The following is a 17087-nucleotide window of genomic DNA, read 5'->3' as shown; positions in this document are numbered from 1 at the left end:
CAGAGGAGCTGTGATGGCCGAGTGGTGAAGGCGTTGGACTCGAAATCCAATGGGGTTTCCCCACGCAGGTTCAAACCCTGCTCACAGCGACTGGAAGGCTCCCGGAGATGTTCTCAGTGAACACACTCTCTGTTAGCATCAGGCTAACTCATAGGAGACACTCAGCTCTTGTTATAGACCTGATCCTGGAAGTCACTGTGATGGATCACTGCAGTCCACGCTCCAGAGGAGGAAAGAAAAGTCCTTCCTGCCTGTCTGGTTCACAACATGTCGGCCTGCAGAGTCTGAACTTACAGGCAGGAGAAACAAAGCAGGACATCCAGTGAGCTTTAGAGCCCCCCCCCCACGGAGGAGGAGCTCCGGGTGGAGGCCTCCCCCGACCTGCTGCCGGCTGCACAACCTTTCAGTCTGGTCCCCAGTCCTTCACCCTTTTATTCTCTTCATCAAAACAACAAACAAAACACGTCTGGCATAACGAAACTACCGATTCTTCTCTTCTTGCCGTTGCCATGAAGCATAACTCTCCCTCTGCTCGTCGCACAGCAAATTTCCCAGTGTTGAATTAAAGGTGCTGTAGGCAGGATTTGGCATCTCCGCCATCTTGCTTAGGTTTACCTAAGCAAGATGGCGATTTGACCCATCGAAGATGGCGATTTGAAACCCAGCACAGCCATCCTGTCCTGTTTTCTCTGACATCACGCCCTTACGCAAGTTAAGCCCCTCCCACAAGAAAGTGTGATGAACGCCCCTCGACGAATCACAGTTAGAGCCTCAGGGGCTCTTCTGATTGGTCAAAGATACCTGGAGCTGTCGAGATTCCTTTTCAGCTCAGAACAGAGACAGATGGAAACGCTGCGCCCTCGCGGTAGTGCAATTATGCTACACTCCTAAAGGATTATCAATGGATACTCTAACATTTAATCCAAAGAAAACACAGAAAAATTAGCATTGACTAGCAAAATCCTGCCTACAGCACCTTTAACTCTGTAAGTGTTAAGAGTGGTCTCAATATACACTGTTGTAGTGTTAAATGTAAGTGTTAAAATATACACTTTAAAGTGTTCATTCTAAGAATTAACACTGTATAGAGTTGAATAGAAACACTGGTCAACAGTGAGGAATGTTAATATAACTCTACAGAGTGTCAGCATTAGAAAATTAACACTGGTCGGTGTTGAGATTTTAACACTACAAAAGTGTATATATGAGACCACTCTTTAACACTTTCAGAGTTAATTCAACACTGGAAAATTTGCTGTGCAGGCGGTGCAACATGGCCAGAGCTCCTAGAGGTGGCGCTGTGTGGCTCTGATGATGGATGTATTAGATTTGAGTGATGGTCCAATCACGTTAATGTGGTTTAACCCTCCCTTCGCTTCTGCACCCCTTTTTTAGGAGTAATTTAGATGTGGGAAGGAGTTTGTTCGGAATGTTCTCATAAATCTCTTCAGGTGGACCTTCTGTCCACCCAAAAACACAACATGACAACAAATGGCAGCTTAGAAATAAAGAACAAACACAAGAATCAAACTGTTTACAATCATCATTTCACCCACATCTGTTACAGTTCCAAGGATTTTGTTTTTCTTTTAAGACATGTCTTTGTCACACCGTCCAGGAAACCAACCCCAGGAGAAACAACTAAGGAAGAAAGAAGAAGAAAAAAAAACTGCCGAGTGCTCTCAGGAAATTGCCATCAATTTTATTTACAGAGAAACTGAAGTTGGTCACATATAATCAAGATAAAACAAACAGCAAACAGTCGTGAATGTACATACACAATGTTGACCGAGGCTGATGTGCTGCTCCATGTTGCTCTGAGGGAGGACTGAGGGAGGACAGCTGGTGCTGCAGCTTCATCCACATCAGGTGTGTGAGGAGCAGGTGTAGCGGGTGTAGCAGGTGTAGCAGGAGCTGTAACTGCCGTCACAATCTCCTTTTTCTCCGTTGGAATCTTTGGTAATCCACAGCTTTCTCCTCCGTGTGTGGAGATGTAACGACAGGTTCAGTCTGGATGAGTTTCATTCACTCCATCAGCAGGTCTCCTGGAAAACACACCAACATTATGACTTCAACATGAGGTCAGTTACAACGTACTCTCAAAGTCAGTCTCCTATGAGGGAGGACGATTCTGATATAAATTCAGAAGTAACTGATAAGGAAGTGGAGGAAAGAGAGAGAGAGAGTTTGCTGAGCAACTGCTGCCCTGAGCTAGCGTGGCTAATGCTAGCAGCCAGCTAAATGCTACATGTGAAACAGCATAACACTGCTAACACCGCAACACGTCAGTAATGCAGCAGAACTCACCGGTCTGAAGATGCCGTGGACACACCAGCATGTGTCGGGTGACGGCGTTGAAAGTGACCTGAGCTCCATGCAGGACTCACAGCGTCTGGCCTGTCGCTGGCGGAAACAAACGTCTCAGCATCCCGAAAAGCCCACAATGCCTTGCAGTTTGTCCACTCTATACGTCATCCTTTCGAGCCCTATATTACCAACTGGAGGTGGCTTCAGAGCTGATCTATCCACCAGCTGTCTGGTCTGGAACCCGTAAAGCTGTCCTCTTTTCTTTGCTGCATTTTCTCCTTGGATTGTCTTGATTCTTTGTAGACATCAGGGATGCAGAGCTGTTTCCTCCAGCTTCTTTACAAGCTTGTCGAAGACAACTCCCACATTTTGGAAAAAGCACAAGTAGATCTGAGCTGTCCAGCTTTGTCCTCCTCATCATCTGCAAATATCTTGCTCAGTGCAGCAGGACAGGCCTCCAGCTGACCTGAACTATGCTGCTGCTGCTGGCCAGCTGTGTAGGAGACGATCAACAGCTGGATGCAGAGACAGCCACCATCATCTGAACATCATTAAAATAAAGTACATTTGTCCTGAAAAAACAAATCCTAAACCCTGTGGGGAAATACGGAGTCTGCTGCCTCCTGAGCCTGGTCTGGGAAAGTGGTGGTGTCGTCTGAAGCTGGCTGGATCTGGATCAGGGTGAATCAGACGGTGGAAGCGGGCCTCAGCATCCTTCTGACTTCCTGGGTTTCCAGCAGGAGGAGTCAGAGAAGTTCCCACAGGGAGAAGCGGCTGGTGGCGGCCGGCGTTCACAGCGACGTGGCTTTTTGGTCCTTGGATGTCTGCTCTTCCTGTCACTGTGAGGCAGAATTCACCAGCGTTGGATCGTTGTCCACTAACAGGGAGCGTGAGCTGGGAGGACAACGAGGTGAGACAGGCTGGTTTGAACCGACTGAGGATGTGTTGATCTTGATCTTCAGGATGAACACAGACCATGAAAGTCCTGCAGGAAAGCTGATCGGCGCCACGCTGTCAGTTATTGTTTTTGCAGGTGGACTTTATGTGAACCAGGCCACATTCTGAGTGTTCCAGACCTGATCCTGAGTCCCGAGTGGTGAACTGTGGCGGATCCTAGGAACCGTTTTTAAAACATTTTCAGAATCTCTGAGCAAAGGTGACACAGAAGCTGGACATACTACGACAGTTTAGTGTTTTCACTCTCAGTCTGGTGGAACATGGTTCATGAAGTCTGAGAGGTTCAAGCTTCCAGACCAGAAACAGGGATTCTGATCTATCTCCAGTCTCTGTGCAGCTGTGATGGCCGAGTGGTGAAGGTGTTGGATTTGAAATCCAACGGGGTTTCCCCACGCAGGTTCAGACCCTGCTCACAGCGATCAGAGTCTGGTGTTTCATTAAAGGGTTGGACTGTCATTCCATCCTGACCTGAGGCTCTCTGAACCGCTGACATCTGCTCTCCATGGAGTCTTTACAGAACCAACTCGTGGACCAACATGAAAACTTCATGCTTTTTGTGTTTCTGCTGTTTCCATGGAAACAGACAAAGTTTTCCAGATGTTCCAGAGACCATTTCCTCTCGTTTCCACAGAGCTGGATCATCGTGAAAAAGTTCCACGTTTGGAGACGTTTCCAAAAAGTTGCATTTTCAGTCTCTCCAAGCCCTAAACTCACAGAAACACACCAGAACTTTAGTGTTTTGACTTGAAGACAGAGACTGGAGAGTGGACTGCAGTGATCCAGCACTCAGCACAAGAGCTGGGTGTCTCCTGCCTGTTAGCATGTTGCTAATAGAAGGTCTGCTCATGGTGAACATCTCCAGGAACCTCCCAGACGCTGTGAGCAGGGTTTGAACCTGCGTGGGGAAACCCCATTGGATTTCGAGTCCAACGCCTTCACCACTCGGCCATCACAGCTGCAGCTCCAGCTGGAACTCGGTCACAGTCCATGTCTCCAGTCGACTGTAGTGGTAAACGGTTCTTTTCTAATAGTTCCACCTTGGGAACCAAGTCTCTGAGCAAAGGTGACACAGAAGCTGGACATACTATGACAGTTCAGTGTTTTCTTCCTAAGGGGTGGCAGTAGCTCAGTTGGTAGAGCAGGTTGTCTTATAGCTGGAAGGTTGGTGGTTCGATCCCTGCTCCTGCAGGCGTGAAACTGTCGTTGTGTCCTTTGGCAAGACACTTCACCCACCTTGCCTCAGTGCGACAGTGAATGGTTGGTGGTGGGAGGGGCCAGGACAGCTGTGGCTACAGCAGTAGCTTACCACCACCCAGTATGGAGAGAATGAATAATGCAATGTAAAGCGTCATTGAGTGTCCAGGAAAGCGCTGTATAAAACCAATGCATTATTATTTAGTCTCCACTTTTTGAAATTGTTGATGAAGTCTTAGTGGTTCAAGCTTCAAGACTAAAACAGGTACTGTAATCTGTTTCCAGCCTCTGCAGAGCTGTGATGGCTGAGTGGTTAAGGGTTGGGTTTGAAATCCCACGGGGTTTCCCCACGCTGGCTCAAATCCTGCTCACAGCGATCAGTGTCCCTGCAGTGTGGTCCTGATGTTCATCAAGTTATGAATCTGTTGGCACAGAATAAATGACACTTATATTTGTGTGGAGGACAATATTGCCATTAAATAAACTTACCACTGCTTCTTGAATGAGATGCGTCCGTCCGTCTGTGGCTACAAACTATGAGGAAATGGTCCATAGTTTGTTCTCAGAGCCACAGTCCGGCTCCACCTGGGGGCTGCAGAGCTGGATCAATGTGGTTCAGGAAGGGCTGCCAACACCCAGAGATTAAAATAAGGGACACCTCCTGCGAGCAGGTTTTGGAGGGTCAAAAACACATATAGAACAGCATTTGTGGACAGTTATACCTGTCTGAGACTGTAAACACACATGAGGCTGCTGCATCACACTGACAGTAACAAGCCTGTAATAACCCATGATCAGTTTGATCAGTTTGTATTTGAGGAAAACATGTGAGGAAAACATGTGAGACAGTTGTCATTCAGGTGTATTTATTGGTAAATGTGCAAAATAACATGAAACAGCTGCTGTCTCTTCTGGGTTTTAACATTTGCTTTTTGCATTTTCAACTAAAGAAAAGTGCAAAATCACAACTGAAAACAGTCAGGTCTAAGTCCCCACCAGTACGTATAAACATGTATACACACACACACACACACACACACACACACACACACACACACAGTCAGCACCATGGACAGTGTCTGTCTCTCCTGAAGAAGTCAGTGTCATCAGTGGGCAGTGGGGGAGTGTGTGACTGTGGCAGACTGGTCCTGATTGGTTAGAAGGAAGAAAAGAAAAGAAGAAAAACTGATCAGGAGAGAGTAAAGACAATCTGAGCCCAGTAGCAAAATGTAAAAATCCAGTGAAAAGCTGAACTCCCCTCTTCCTCTCTCCAGGGAGATCTCTTGCTGGCTCTCAGCTGATTTCTGGGCATCCTGACTGGTTTTTCAGTTTCTTCCTTCCTCATGCAGCCGGTCCATGTCCAGAGTCTCAGTCAACTTTCGGGCAGCCGCCACATCTTCCATGTCAGAGACTTTGAGAGTCACACAGGCCTACGGGCCTGAGCTTCATCTGCAGGTAGATCAAACCGTTTGTCAATGTATGAAGTTACAGCGCTGTAGAATTTAGTGAAAGCACCTTTCACTTTGGCCTGTCAGCTTGCATTTTGAGTCTCTGTTTCCATGACAACAGTGCTTCGAGAGACTGAAAACACAACTTTTTGGAAACGTCTCCAAACATGGAACTTTTCTACGATGATCCAACTCTGTGAAAACAAGAGGAACCCCCTCTTCTCATCCGAGGGGCCCTGGTGGAGCAGGTCACTGACTTCAGGTTTCTGGGAACCGACATTTCTCAGGACCTCACATCTCACCTCTGTTCTATCTCCTAACCCCAGCTGGAACAGCAGAACCGTCTTCTCCTCCAGAGAGTGGACTGCAGTGACCCAGCACTCAAAGGAAGAGCTCAGTCACAGTGACGTCCAGGATCAGGTCTGTAACAAGAGCAGACCATCTCCTACCGGTTAGCATCATGCTAACAGCTGCAGCTCCAGCTGGAACTCAATCAATCAATCAATCAATCAATCAATTTATTTTTGTATAGCCCAGTATCACAACAACAGTTGCCTCAGAGGGCTTCAAGATGTTACATTGGTCGGTAAAAGTAAAAACAGTGAATAAGCATAATGGTAATATGTCAATATTTACAGTAACGAGACAGAACGAAGCAACCACCGCCTTCGACCCTCACATCCGGCAAGAAAAAACTCCAAAAACCCAGTGGGAAAAGAAGAAATCTTGGGGAGAACCACAGTATGGAGGGATCCCTCTCCCAGGGACGGACAGCTTTGGCAACAGCTAGCATGAGACAATAAGAAGTAAAGCCTAGGACAATGTTGAGGACAGTCCGTTGGACGGTCCAGCACAAGAACCACGGATCCCAGCAGTAGAACCGAAGCCAGTCCGCGGGCAGGACCGACAGGGGTGTCCTCCCGGTCCGGACGGAGCTTGTTCATAGGCCTTCGTAATAGTGGAGTCAGCAACTGAAACTGGAGAAGACTCCCCCTCGAAGGGGGGGACAGCAGGTGAAAAGCAATGAACGGACTAAAGGGAATAACATTCAGACATTAGAGGACAGGGCTCAGTGCACCGTACTTCCCACAGCATTCTAGCTCCTGGGGCAGCTTTGTGGATACTTAACTGTTTAAACTAGTATTTAGTTAGTATAGTTTAGTTTAGTTTAATTTTGTTTGGTTTAGTTTAATTTTGTTTAGTGTAATTTGGTTTGGTTTAGTTTAATTTAATTTAGTTTAGTTTAGTTTAGTTTAGTTTGGTTTGGTTTAGTTTGGTTTAGTTTGGTTTACTGTAGTTTGGTTTACTGTAGTTTGGTTTACTGTAGTTTGGTTTGGTTTACTTTAGTTTGGTTTGTTTTAGTTTAGTTTAGTTTAGTTTAGTTTGGTTTACTGTAGTTTGGTTTGGTTTGTTTTAGTTTAGTTTAGTTTAGTTTAGTTTAGTTTAGTTTGGTTTAGTTTGGTTTAGTTTGGTTTAGTTTGGTTTACTGTAGTTTGGTTTGGTTTACTTTAGTTTGGTTTGGTTTGTTTGTTTAGTTTAGTTTAATTTAGTTTAGTTTAGTTTAGTTTAGAATCCCTAGCTGACCTGATCATAGGCTGCATCGAAGAGAAACGTCTTGAGCCTAACCTTAAATGTGGAGACTGTGTCTGCCTCTTTGACACCACTTGGAAGCTGGTTCCATAAAAATGGTGCCTGATAGCTAAAGGCTCTTCCACCTAGTGTCCATTTAGAGACTCTAGGAGTCACCAGTAACCCTGCATTTTGAGAGCGAAGTGCTCTGATTGGTTGATAAGGCGTTAAAGCATCTTGGAGATAGGTTGGAGCCATCCCATTTAGGATTTTGTAAGTGAGGAGAAGGATTTTAAATCTAACTCTAAACTCAACTGGAAGCCAGTGAAGAGATTTTAGAACGGGAGTAATGTGTTCACGTCTTCTAGTTCCGGTTAATAATCTGGCGGCCGCATTTTGAACCAACTGAAAGTTTTTTAATACACTTTTTGGGCAGGCTGCGAGAAGGGAGTTGCAGTAGTCCAATCTCGCAGAAACAAATGCATGGATGAGTTTTTCTGCATCGCTTCTAGGTAGAATGTTTCTTATTTTAGCTATGTTGCGCAAGTGGAAATATGCTGTTTTACAAGCCAGGTTGATGTGTGCTTTAAATGAGATATCCTGATCAAATAAGACCCCGAGGTTCCTCACAGTAGAGGAGGAGGATACACTGACGTTATCTAAGGTGATAATCTGTTCAGATAGACACTCTCTCAGTTTATGGGGGCCTAGTATAATGACCTCTGTTTTGCCAGGATTCAGACGGAGATAGTTCGTAGTCATCCAGGTTTTAATTTCTCTGATACAGTCACTGAGTCTGTCTATTTGATTAGTTTGATCAGGTTTCATAGATAAATACAGCTGTGTGTCATCTGCATAGCAATGAAAATTGATATCGTGACTTCTAATTATGTTCCCTAAAGGAAGCATATATAACAGAAATAAAATTGGCCCGAGCACGGACCCTTGAGGAACCCCATAACTGACCTGGGAGCACGGTGAGGACTGTTGGTTAACGTGAACAAATTGGTACCTATTAGATAAATAGGATTTGAACCAGCAGAGGGCTTTTCCTCTGATGCCAACCTCACATTCTAACCTCTGCAGGAGAATATTGTGGTCGATTGTATCAAAAGCTGCACTGAGGTCTAGGAGAACCAGGATTGAGACTAGACCTGCGTCAGCCGCCAATAGCAAGTCATTAGTGACTTTAACTAACGCAGTCTCAGTGCTGTGATAAGCTCTATATCCTGACTGAAATTTCTCAAATAAACTATTGTCCTGTAGGTGGCGGTAAAGCTGTTTAACCACAACTTTTTCCAGGACTTTTGAAATAAAAGGCAGATTTGATATCGGTCTGTAGTTAGCTAGAATATCAGGATCGAGATTAGGTTTTTTCAGCAGTGGTTTGATTACTGCGAATTTAAATGACTGTGGCACATAGCCAATTTCTAGAGAGGTGTTTATTATAGTTATGATCGTATTTAAGATAACTGGAAGAATATCTTTGAAAAGCTTAGTTGGAATTGGATCGAGGAGACAGGTTGAGGTTTTAGAAGACATTACAATTGAAGTAATCTCAGCCCCATTTACTAATGAGAAACTATCTAGTATTTCAGGTATTTCAGGTGGAGGCAGTGGCTGGATTCCCTGAGCTTGATCTGAGGAAAGCGCTTCACTGATTTTACCTCTAATGGTTATGATTTTATCATTAAAGAATTTAAGAAAGTCATGGCAGTTTAAAGATTCTGGGATTACTGGTTCCACTACAGTATGACTGGTTGTCAGTCTGGCTACAGTGTTGAATAGAAACCGAGGGTTATTTTTGTTTATTTCTATTAAACGAGAGTAATATAATGTCTTGGCTTTAAAAAGAATTTGTTTATAGCTTAGCAAGCTACATTTCCAGGCCTTCAGAGATTGTTCTGATTTAGATTTACGCCACAGTCTTTCTAATTGCCGAGTTTTTTGTTTGAGAACACGGGTTTCAGAATTAAACCATGGAGCAACGCGCCTGGGTCGATTGGTTTTCAGCTGCAACGGGGCCACTACGTCAAGGGCAGATTTTAGTGAGTGCATAGCACTGTCAACAAACTGATCACTATTATCACCACTGGTCAATAAGCTCATTTCTGTGAGTTCACAAGATAATGCAGCAAATGCAGGCTGGATCAATTCTTTGTACCGAGCCACAGATTTTTCAGATAATGTCCGTATCAGCTGAATTTTATCTTTTTGAGCACAGTAGTCTTCAATCAAAACCTGAAAAGTAATTAAAAAATGGTCTGAGAGTATGGGGTTCTGAGGGAGAACATTTAGGTCACTGACTTCTATCCCATATGTTAAGACCAGATCCAGGGTGTGCTTGTGACTATGAGTGGATTCATCAACATTTTGAGTGAAACCGATACTATCTAATACTGCAATAAACGCATTACTCAAACTATCACCAGAATCATCCACATGGATGTTAAAGTCACCTATTATAAGGATCTTGTTATGAGTCAATACTATATTGCTTAAAAACTCTGAGAACTCAGTTAAAAAGTCAGAGTAAGGACCAGGAGGTCGATACACAATAATTAATAGCACAGCTTTTTGATTCTTCCAATTTGGACAAGTAAGCGTTAGTATTAAGCTTTCAAAAGAGTTGAATTTAACATTAGTTTTGGGTTTAAGAAGAAGACTGGAGTGGGAAATCACTGCCACACCTCCACCTCGACCTGTTGATCTAGCTGTTTGGAAATTAACATAGGTTGGAGGGGTACATTCATTGAGCCTCACATAATCATCTTGCTGGAGCCAAGTTTCTGTTAGAGCAAGGAGATCAATGTTATTGTCACCGATAAGGTCATTAACTAACAGAGATTTAGTGGAGATTGCTCTAATGTTTAGTAGACCACATTTTATGTATTTCCTACTGGAAAAGTTATTCTGTCTTGTACAGATGTTAAGCTTTTTACCCATTGACTTTTTTTTAATGCTTTGAGCACTTTGGACAGACTCAGTCTCTGTTAGCCTAGGTAAACCTCCATGCTTGACTTGTAAAAATCCGGGAGCAGGATTAGTGACGAGATCAACAAGATCAACAGAGGAGTGTTCTACACGACTGCTCTGCGCCCGGGGCTCATAGCTGGATTGTCAATTTAGAGTACGAAGCCGATCAGCCATATTGCGAGCTAAAAGGGCTGCACCATCCAAAGTTGGGTGGATGCCGTCCCTGCGGATGAGCCCAGGCTTTCCCCAGAAGGTGCACCAGTTGTTTAGAAAAATAACTCCGTTTTCCTCACTCCATCTAGACAACCAGCGATTGAATGATGAAAGTCGGCTATACATTTCATCATTGACCAAATTGGGCAGGGGACCAGAGAATATTACGGCATCAGACATCGACTTAGCCAATTCACACACCGAGGCTACTTGTAATTTGAGCACCTCTGATTGTCTCCGCCGGGCATCATTACCGCCTGCGTGAATCACGACTCGACGGAATCTCCTACCTTCCTGTTTTAAAAGCCTAAGGTTCCCCTCGATGTCCCCCACTCTGGCCCCCGGGTAACACCTAACCTTCACCGCTGGCAGCTTCACGTCTCTAACTATAGAGCTGCCAATCACCAGCGTGTCCAGTTCAGCCGGCGTGTCGTCGCTGAGGGGAGAGAACCTATTGCAGACGTGAAGCGGTTCTTGGAGTGCTACGTGGCGGTGCTTAGCACTAGCCTTCCTCCGGACTGTCACAAACCGGTCCTGGTCTTGTCCCGGCTGCTCGGGACACGCTGCGGGGCTAGGCTTGCTAACACTCCTCTCACTGCGGGAACGGGCTGCGAGCCCTGCCGCTACCTCGCTATAGCTAGCGCTGCCCTGCCCCTCACATCTGCGCAGCCGCTCCTCTAACTCGGTTACCCTGGCCTCCAGCGCTGTCAATACACTGCACTTTACGCAAATACCCCTATCGTCAAGGGAGGCAGGGTTCTGACTCAACATACGGCACACTGAGCAGGAAAGAAAAGAAGACAGAGGGGAGGACGCCATAGCGGTCCCGGCGGACCAAGCTAGTTAGCACGCTAAGCTAGTTAGCACGCTGGTGGCGCTAACGGCGGAGAAGAAATGTAATTCACGAGAGATCGCTTGGTCAATCGGGGGCGAAGTAACCCCGGGGGCGTAAATAACCCCGATTTTTGATTGCTTCGTGAATTAACAGCAATAGCAAGAGAGAGACAGCAAGCACTTCAGTCGCTCGCAGGCTTCAGCAAGCTTCACCAACACGGAAAACACTCACCGGAGTGACGTCAGAACTCCATCACAGTTTGTTGTGCTGACTGATCTTGATCTTGGACCACGCCAGTGAAGAATTCTTGGTCATCAGTCTCTGCCTTGTTTGCATGCTGTACTAGATAGTAGCTTGTTTGATTTCATGAATTGCACATTTTTGCACAATAATTGTTCCCATGACAGACTTTGCACACGTGTCCATAAGCAGGACGCTTCCTCGGCTCATGTTTGCAGCCACAGTTTCCTTGACTCCTCATTTTTGCATTCTGAGCTGAGGCACCACTGTCTTTCTTTTAGTCATATTGCTGTTTTGGTTACTTTATGAACAGGAATTTCAGCCTCCTCATGTAGACTTTTTAGTTGACTCTGACTCAACTCCCCAGCTCTGCACATATCTACTGCTTTTTGTAGGGTGAGGTCCGGTTCTGTCAGTCGTCGTCCTCTCACCTGGTCATCTGTGACCCCACACACGATTCTGCCTCTTCACAGCTAAGGTGCTCAAACTCTCAGTCTTTTGCTTTGTTCTTCAAATCAGTCACATAATCAACAGCTTCTGACTTCCCCTGCGCTCGAGTGAAGAAGAGGTGCAGCAAATAGCTCATATTTCTCCATGGCTCTCAGCGCTGGCGGAGAAGTTCTTTGACTAATTCATAGTCATCAACATCTTCATCAACGTCAAAGGTGTTACATACCTTGATTGCCTCGTCTCCGGCCTCGTGAAGGAACGCAGCTCTTTGGATCTTTGGATCCAGACTCCACTTTAGATTCCCTTCCAGACTTCATGATGTTGTAGGTTTCATCTGCTCCATTGTCCCTCTTGTTCCATTCAAAATCCACGTTTTCTCTGACACCATATAATATACCAGTTTGACAGAATCCATGTCTCTTCAGCAGCCAGTAGTCTTCACAAAACGTGGAACAGCACAATATCATCTACTGCTGACACTGAGTAACACACCTCCATGCCTCCAGGGTCAGGTCAGCAACAAGAGCTGAGTGTCTCCTGCCTGTTAGCATGATGCTAATAGAGAGTGTGTTCACTGGGAACATCTCCAGGAACCTCCCAGACGCTGTGAGCAGGGTTTGAACCTGCGTGGGGAAACCCCATTGGATTTCGAGTCCAACGCCTTCACCACTCGGCCATCACAGCTGCGTTTCCAGAAGGTCCAACAGTCCAAGAACAAGGAGAGACAGAGGACAGCCTTCAGGGGGACGACTGGAACCAGACTGAACCGCCTGAGAGCAGACAGCAGAGCGGCGGTCAGGAGCAAACACTGAACACATGATCAGTCACTGATCGGCAGCTGATCTGGGTCCGTTTCACCGAGCAGTGTCAGTGAGAACGGGTCAAAAACACATATAGAACAGCATGTTTGGACAGTTATACCTGTCTGAGACTGTAAACACACATGAGGCTGCTGCATCACACTGACAGTAACAAGCCTGTAATAACCCATGATCAGTTTGATCAGTTTGTATTTGAGGAAAACATGTGAGACAGTTGTCATTCAAGTGTATTTATTGGTAAATGTGCAAAATAACATGAAACAGCTGCTGTCTCTTCTGGGTTTTAACATTTGCTTTTTGCATTTTCAACTAAAGAAAAGTGCAAAATCAAAACTGAAAAACCTTCTGGACAAAGAAACCATCAAGGTGCAGAATCTAACTGAAAACACACACACACACACACACACACACACACACACACACACACACACACACACACACACACACACACACACACACACACACACACACAGTCAGCACCATGGACAGTGCCTGTCTCTCCTGAAGAAGTCAGTGTCATCAGTGGGCAGTGGGGGAGTGTGTGACTGTGGCAGACTGGTCCTGATTGGTTAGAATGAAGAAAAGAACAAAAGAAAAACTGATCAGGAGAGAGTAAAGACAATCTGAGCCCAGTAGCAAAAATGTAAAAATCCAGTAAAAAACTGAACTCCCTCTTCCTTTCTCCAGGGAGATCTCTTGCTGCTTTTAGCAGCATCCAGCAACTCCTCGTCTTTTGGAGCAGCAAGAAAGACGTCGCTGCAGGACACGTCCATGTCCACAGACAGCTGCAGCTCTCTGTTGAGGAGTTGTGCTGCAGCCATTCCTGGCGTCAGACCACTTGTTGGCCACATGTGAAACGCTCCTCTCCACCAAGGCGTTGGAACCGGGCGCTCTGAGAAGGAACGAGGCATCTGGAACAGGCTGGTCCCGTTAGGGTTTCCCACTGTATGGAAGACAGACGGCCGCCTCTCGCTGCTTGATTTCTGGGCATCCTGACGTGCTTTTTCAGTTTCTCCCTTACTCATACAGCCTGTCCATGTCGAGCCTGCCATCACTGACTGTGGCATCGCCAGCAGCTTATGATGTGATAGACTCTGCTTGAAGCTCATGTCTGGTCAAACATTCAGTCACGGCATCGTGGAAACCACTGGCCCGTTCACCGCTGTCCTCAGAGAAATCCAGCAGTTTAGACTGTACTCCGTCTGGATTCTAGTGTCTCAGGCAGAGGGGAAACATTTTGGGTTCTCCTCGTTTGAGCCTGTTGCTCCTGAAGAATGTCCAGGAGCTGCACAGCAGCACATCTGCTGCAGCTGCTGCAGGCACAGCAGGATCCAGCTCTTTTACAACGTCTCTGACTGTTCTGGGCGAAACACATTCCATGCTGTCATTTCTGCCTTCGTTCTTCCACGATGCATTTTCCTCGCTGTGTTTGAACCACTAAACACCTTAATCCAGCGGTCCGTGCTGCTGAGGGACAGTCTGTTTGACTGTGTGACTCACTGATGCTGCCTCACATGCAGCAGCTTTGTCCTGCTCTGCAGCTGAACAGGCGCCGTGTGCTGTCATGTCTGGGGCGCCGTTATTTCCTGTTGCAATATATGTACTTGCCTTTGGCCATGCGGCCGGGACAAACAGCGTCCGTACGGGACGCGTCTCTTTAGGCTCAAACACGTGACGTCCTGGCGAAGCTGCTTTGCCTAGTAATAAGTTACTTTTAATTAAAATATAATAACTCAGTTACTAAGTTACTTTTTTAAAAAAAACTAACTGGTAACTATAACTAATTACGTTTTAAGAGTAACTTGCTGAAGCCTGGAGATGAATACACATGATTGAAGTGTGATGAAGTCATTTAAGTGTGAGACTTGTGGACAATTCCAGAAATTTAAATTCAAAATTTTGCCAATAAAATTAAATCTTGTTTGAAATATGTTTTGTATTGTATAAGGTTCTCTGATTCTCCACATTTCATTTTGTTTGTTGTTTTGTCCGTCATTTCTTCATTTCTGTAAACATGGCAAATTTCCAGTAGTTTTGAACGCCTCACTGAGGATCAAGCTGTGGTAACTATCTGAATTGGTGCTGTTGAGACCCACACTCAGGACCTGTGAACAAGCCTGAGACATCCTGTTGTCTCGGTCCTAACTCGTCCAGTGGTTGTCTCCATGTCTCTGCTCTCCTCCTCCTCAGTGCTCTGAGCATCACTGGGACAAGCTTCTGGTTCCAGATGTTTCTGAGGCCGGGCATTTCCACATCTGGCCTCGAGGTCGTAGTTCCATCATTCTAACACCTCCAGAGCTCGTCCTTGTCCCGGTTTGAGCAGAGTGTCTGAACCGAAGAGAACAGCAGACCGGAGTGAGCAGTGGTTCACTCTTCAGGGAGGGAGAGCTTTGAATGGGGACAGAACCACGGTTCTACCCTTCAGTGAAGGTCTGAAGAAAAGGACTCACTGCCAGACTCTGACCGCTGTGAGCAGGGTTTGAACCTGCGTGGGGAAACCCCGTTGGATTTCAAATCCAACGCCTTCACCACTCGGCCATCACAGCTCTACAGAGACTGGAAATAGATCACAAACCCTGTTCCTAGTCTGGAAGCTTGAACCGCTCAGACTTCATTAACCATCATGTTACACAGCGACGACTTAGAGTGAAAACACTAAACTGTCATAGATGTTCACTTTCTGAGTCACCTTTGCTCAGAGACTTGGTTCCCAAGGTGAAACTTCTCGAAAAGACCATTTACCACTACAGTCGACTGGAGACATGGACTGTGACCGAGTTCCAGCTGGAGCTGCAGCTGTGATGGCCGAGTGGTGAAGGCGCTGGATTTGAAATCCAAAGGGGTTTCCCCCCCCAGAGCTGACTGCCCGGCTGTGGAAGCTCCACCTGACGTGGTTGGCTGCTGGAACTCTGTGAGCCGCTGCTTCACCAAGGACACTGCTGCACCTGGAGGGTCGAGAACACAAAAACTTCCACCAAGAGCAGAATAAAAACGAGTCAGTGCTGGAGTGTGGGAGGCGGCCTGCTGCAGTATCAGGTGACGCTGCTGCATGGCGGTGGGTTTATCCTCTGAAGCCCTCACAGCACTGGCTCCATCACCTTCTGTCTGTCAGGAACTCCTGCAGCAAGACGTTCCCTCGGAGCTGCAGCGTCGGCCTCAGCTGTTCCTGCCTGCAGAGGGATGAACTCTAGACATGGTTCCTGCAGAGTTTTCCCTTCAGTGTAACGAAGCAGGAGCCCCAGCTGGCTCTGGGAGCTGGACTCCATCGCCTCGTCTGCCTGGATGATCTGGTCCCTCTAACAGAGAGCCTGCAGTCAAGCAGCAGGTTCTGGTTCTGGTTCTGGACCGTCCCCCTGAACACAGTGGCTCTCTCCAGCTGCTCTCTCAAAGCTCTGACAAGCAAAGCTACCAAGTCCACCGAGCCACAGAATGTTCTGGGGCTTCCAGGGCTCGCTTTCTCATGACAGCCACGCAAGGCCAACTCAAAACGCCGCAGATCTCCAGGCGGCCTGTAATTCCAGAGAGGATGTGTCTGTTTCCAGGAGGAGCTCCGGGTGGAGGCCTCCCCAGACCTGCTGCCGGCTGCACAACCTTTCAGTCTGGTCCCCAGTCCTTCACCCTTTTATTCTCTTCATCAGACCGAAGAACTACAGATGTCTGGAGAAACAAAACTACCGATTCTTCTCTTCTTGCCGCTGCCATGATGCATAACTCTCCCTCTGCTCATCAGGCGGTGCAACATGGCCAGAGCTCCTAGAGGTGGCGCTGTGTGGCTCTGATGATGGATGTATTAGATTTGAGCAATGGTCCAATCACGTTAATGTGGTTTAACCCTCCCTTCGCTTCTGCACCCCTTTTTTAGGAGTAATTTAGATGTGGGGAGGAGTTTGTTCGGAATGTTCTCATAAATCTCTTCAGGTGGACCTTCTGTCCACCCAAAAACACAACATGACAACAAATGGCAGCTTAGAAATAAAGAACAAACACAAGAATCAAACTGTTTACAATCATCTTTTCACCCACATCTGTGACAGTTCCAAGGATTTTATTCTTCTTTTAAGACATGTCTTTGTCACA

General features: G+C 46.4%; 5 non-coding genes across 5 annotated transcripts; 2 read left to right on the top strand and 3 right to left on the bottom strand.

The window, feature by feature from the left end:
• Positions 1-7: 7 nt before the first annotated feature.
• Positions 8-89, top strand: trnas-cga (transfer RNA serine (anticodon CGA)). Its single transcript has one exon. It is a non-coding gene; the product is annotated as a tRNA-Ser (tRNA).
• Positions 90-3600: 3511 nt separating this feature from the next.
• Positions 3601-3682, top strand: trnas-uga (transfer RNA serine (anticodon UGA)). The gene has a single exon. It is a non-coding gene; the product is annotated as a tRNA-Ser (tRNA).
• Positions 3683-4138: 456 nt separating this feature from the next.
• Positions 4139-4220, bottom strand: trnas-cga (transfer RNA serine (anticodon CGA)). Its single transcript has one exon. It is a non-coding gene; the product is annotated as a tRNA-Ser (tRNA).
• An 8571-nt stretch (positions 4221-12791) lies between these two features.
• On the bottom strand, positions 12792-12873 carry trnas-cga (transfer RNA serine (anticodon CGA)). Its single transcript has one exon. It is a non-coding gene; the product is annotated as a tRNA-Ser (tRNA).
• Positions 12874-15474: 2601 nt separating this feature from the next.
• Positions 15475-15556, bottom strand: trnas-uga (transfer RNA serine (anticodon UGA)). The gene has a single exon. It is a non-coding gene; the product is annotated as a tRNA-Ser (tRNA).
• Positions 15557-17087: the final 1531 nt, after the last annotated feature.

This window comes from Salarias fasciatus, chromosome 3 (genome assembly GCF_902148845.1).
Source record: "Salarias fasciatus chromosome 3, fSalaFa1.1, whole genome shotgun sequence".
Lineage (NCBI taxonomy): Eukaryota > Metazoa > Chordata > Actinopteri > Blenniiformes > Blenniidae > Salarias > Salarias fasciatus.
The sequence above is the reverse complement of the archived record's forward strand: the minus strand, read 5'-3'. Positions and strand labels throughout refer to the sequence as shown.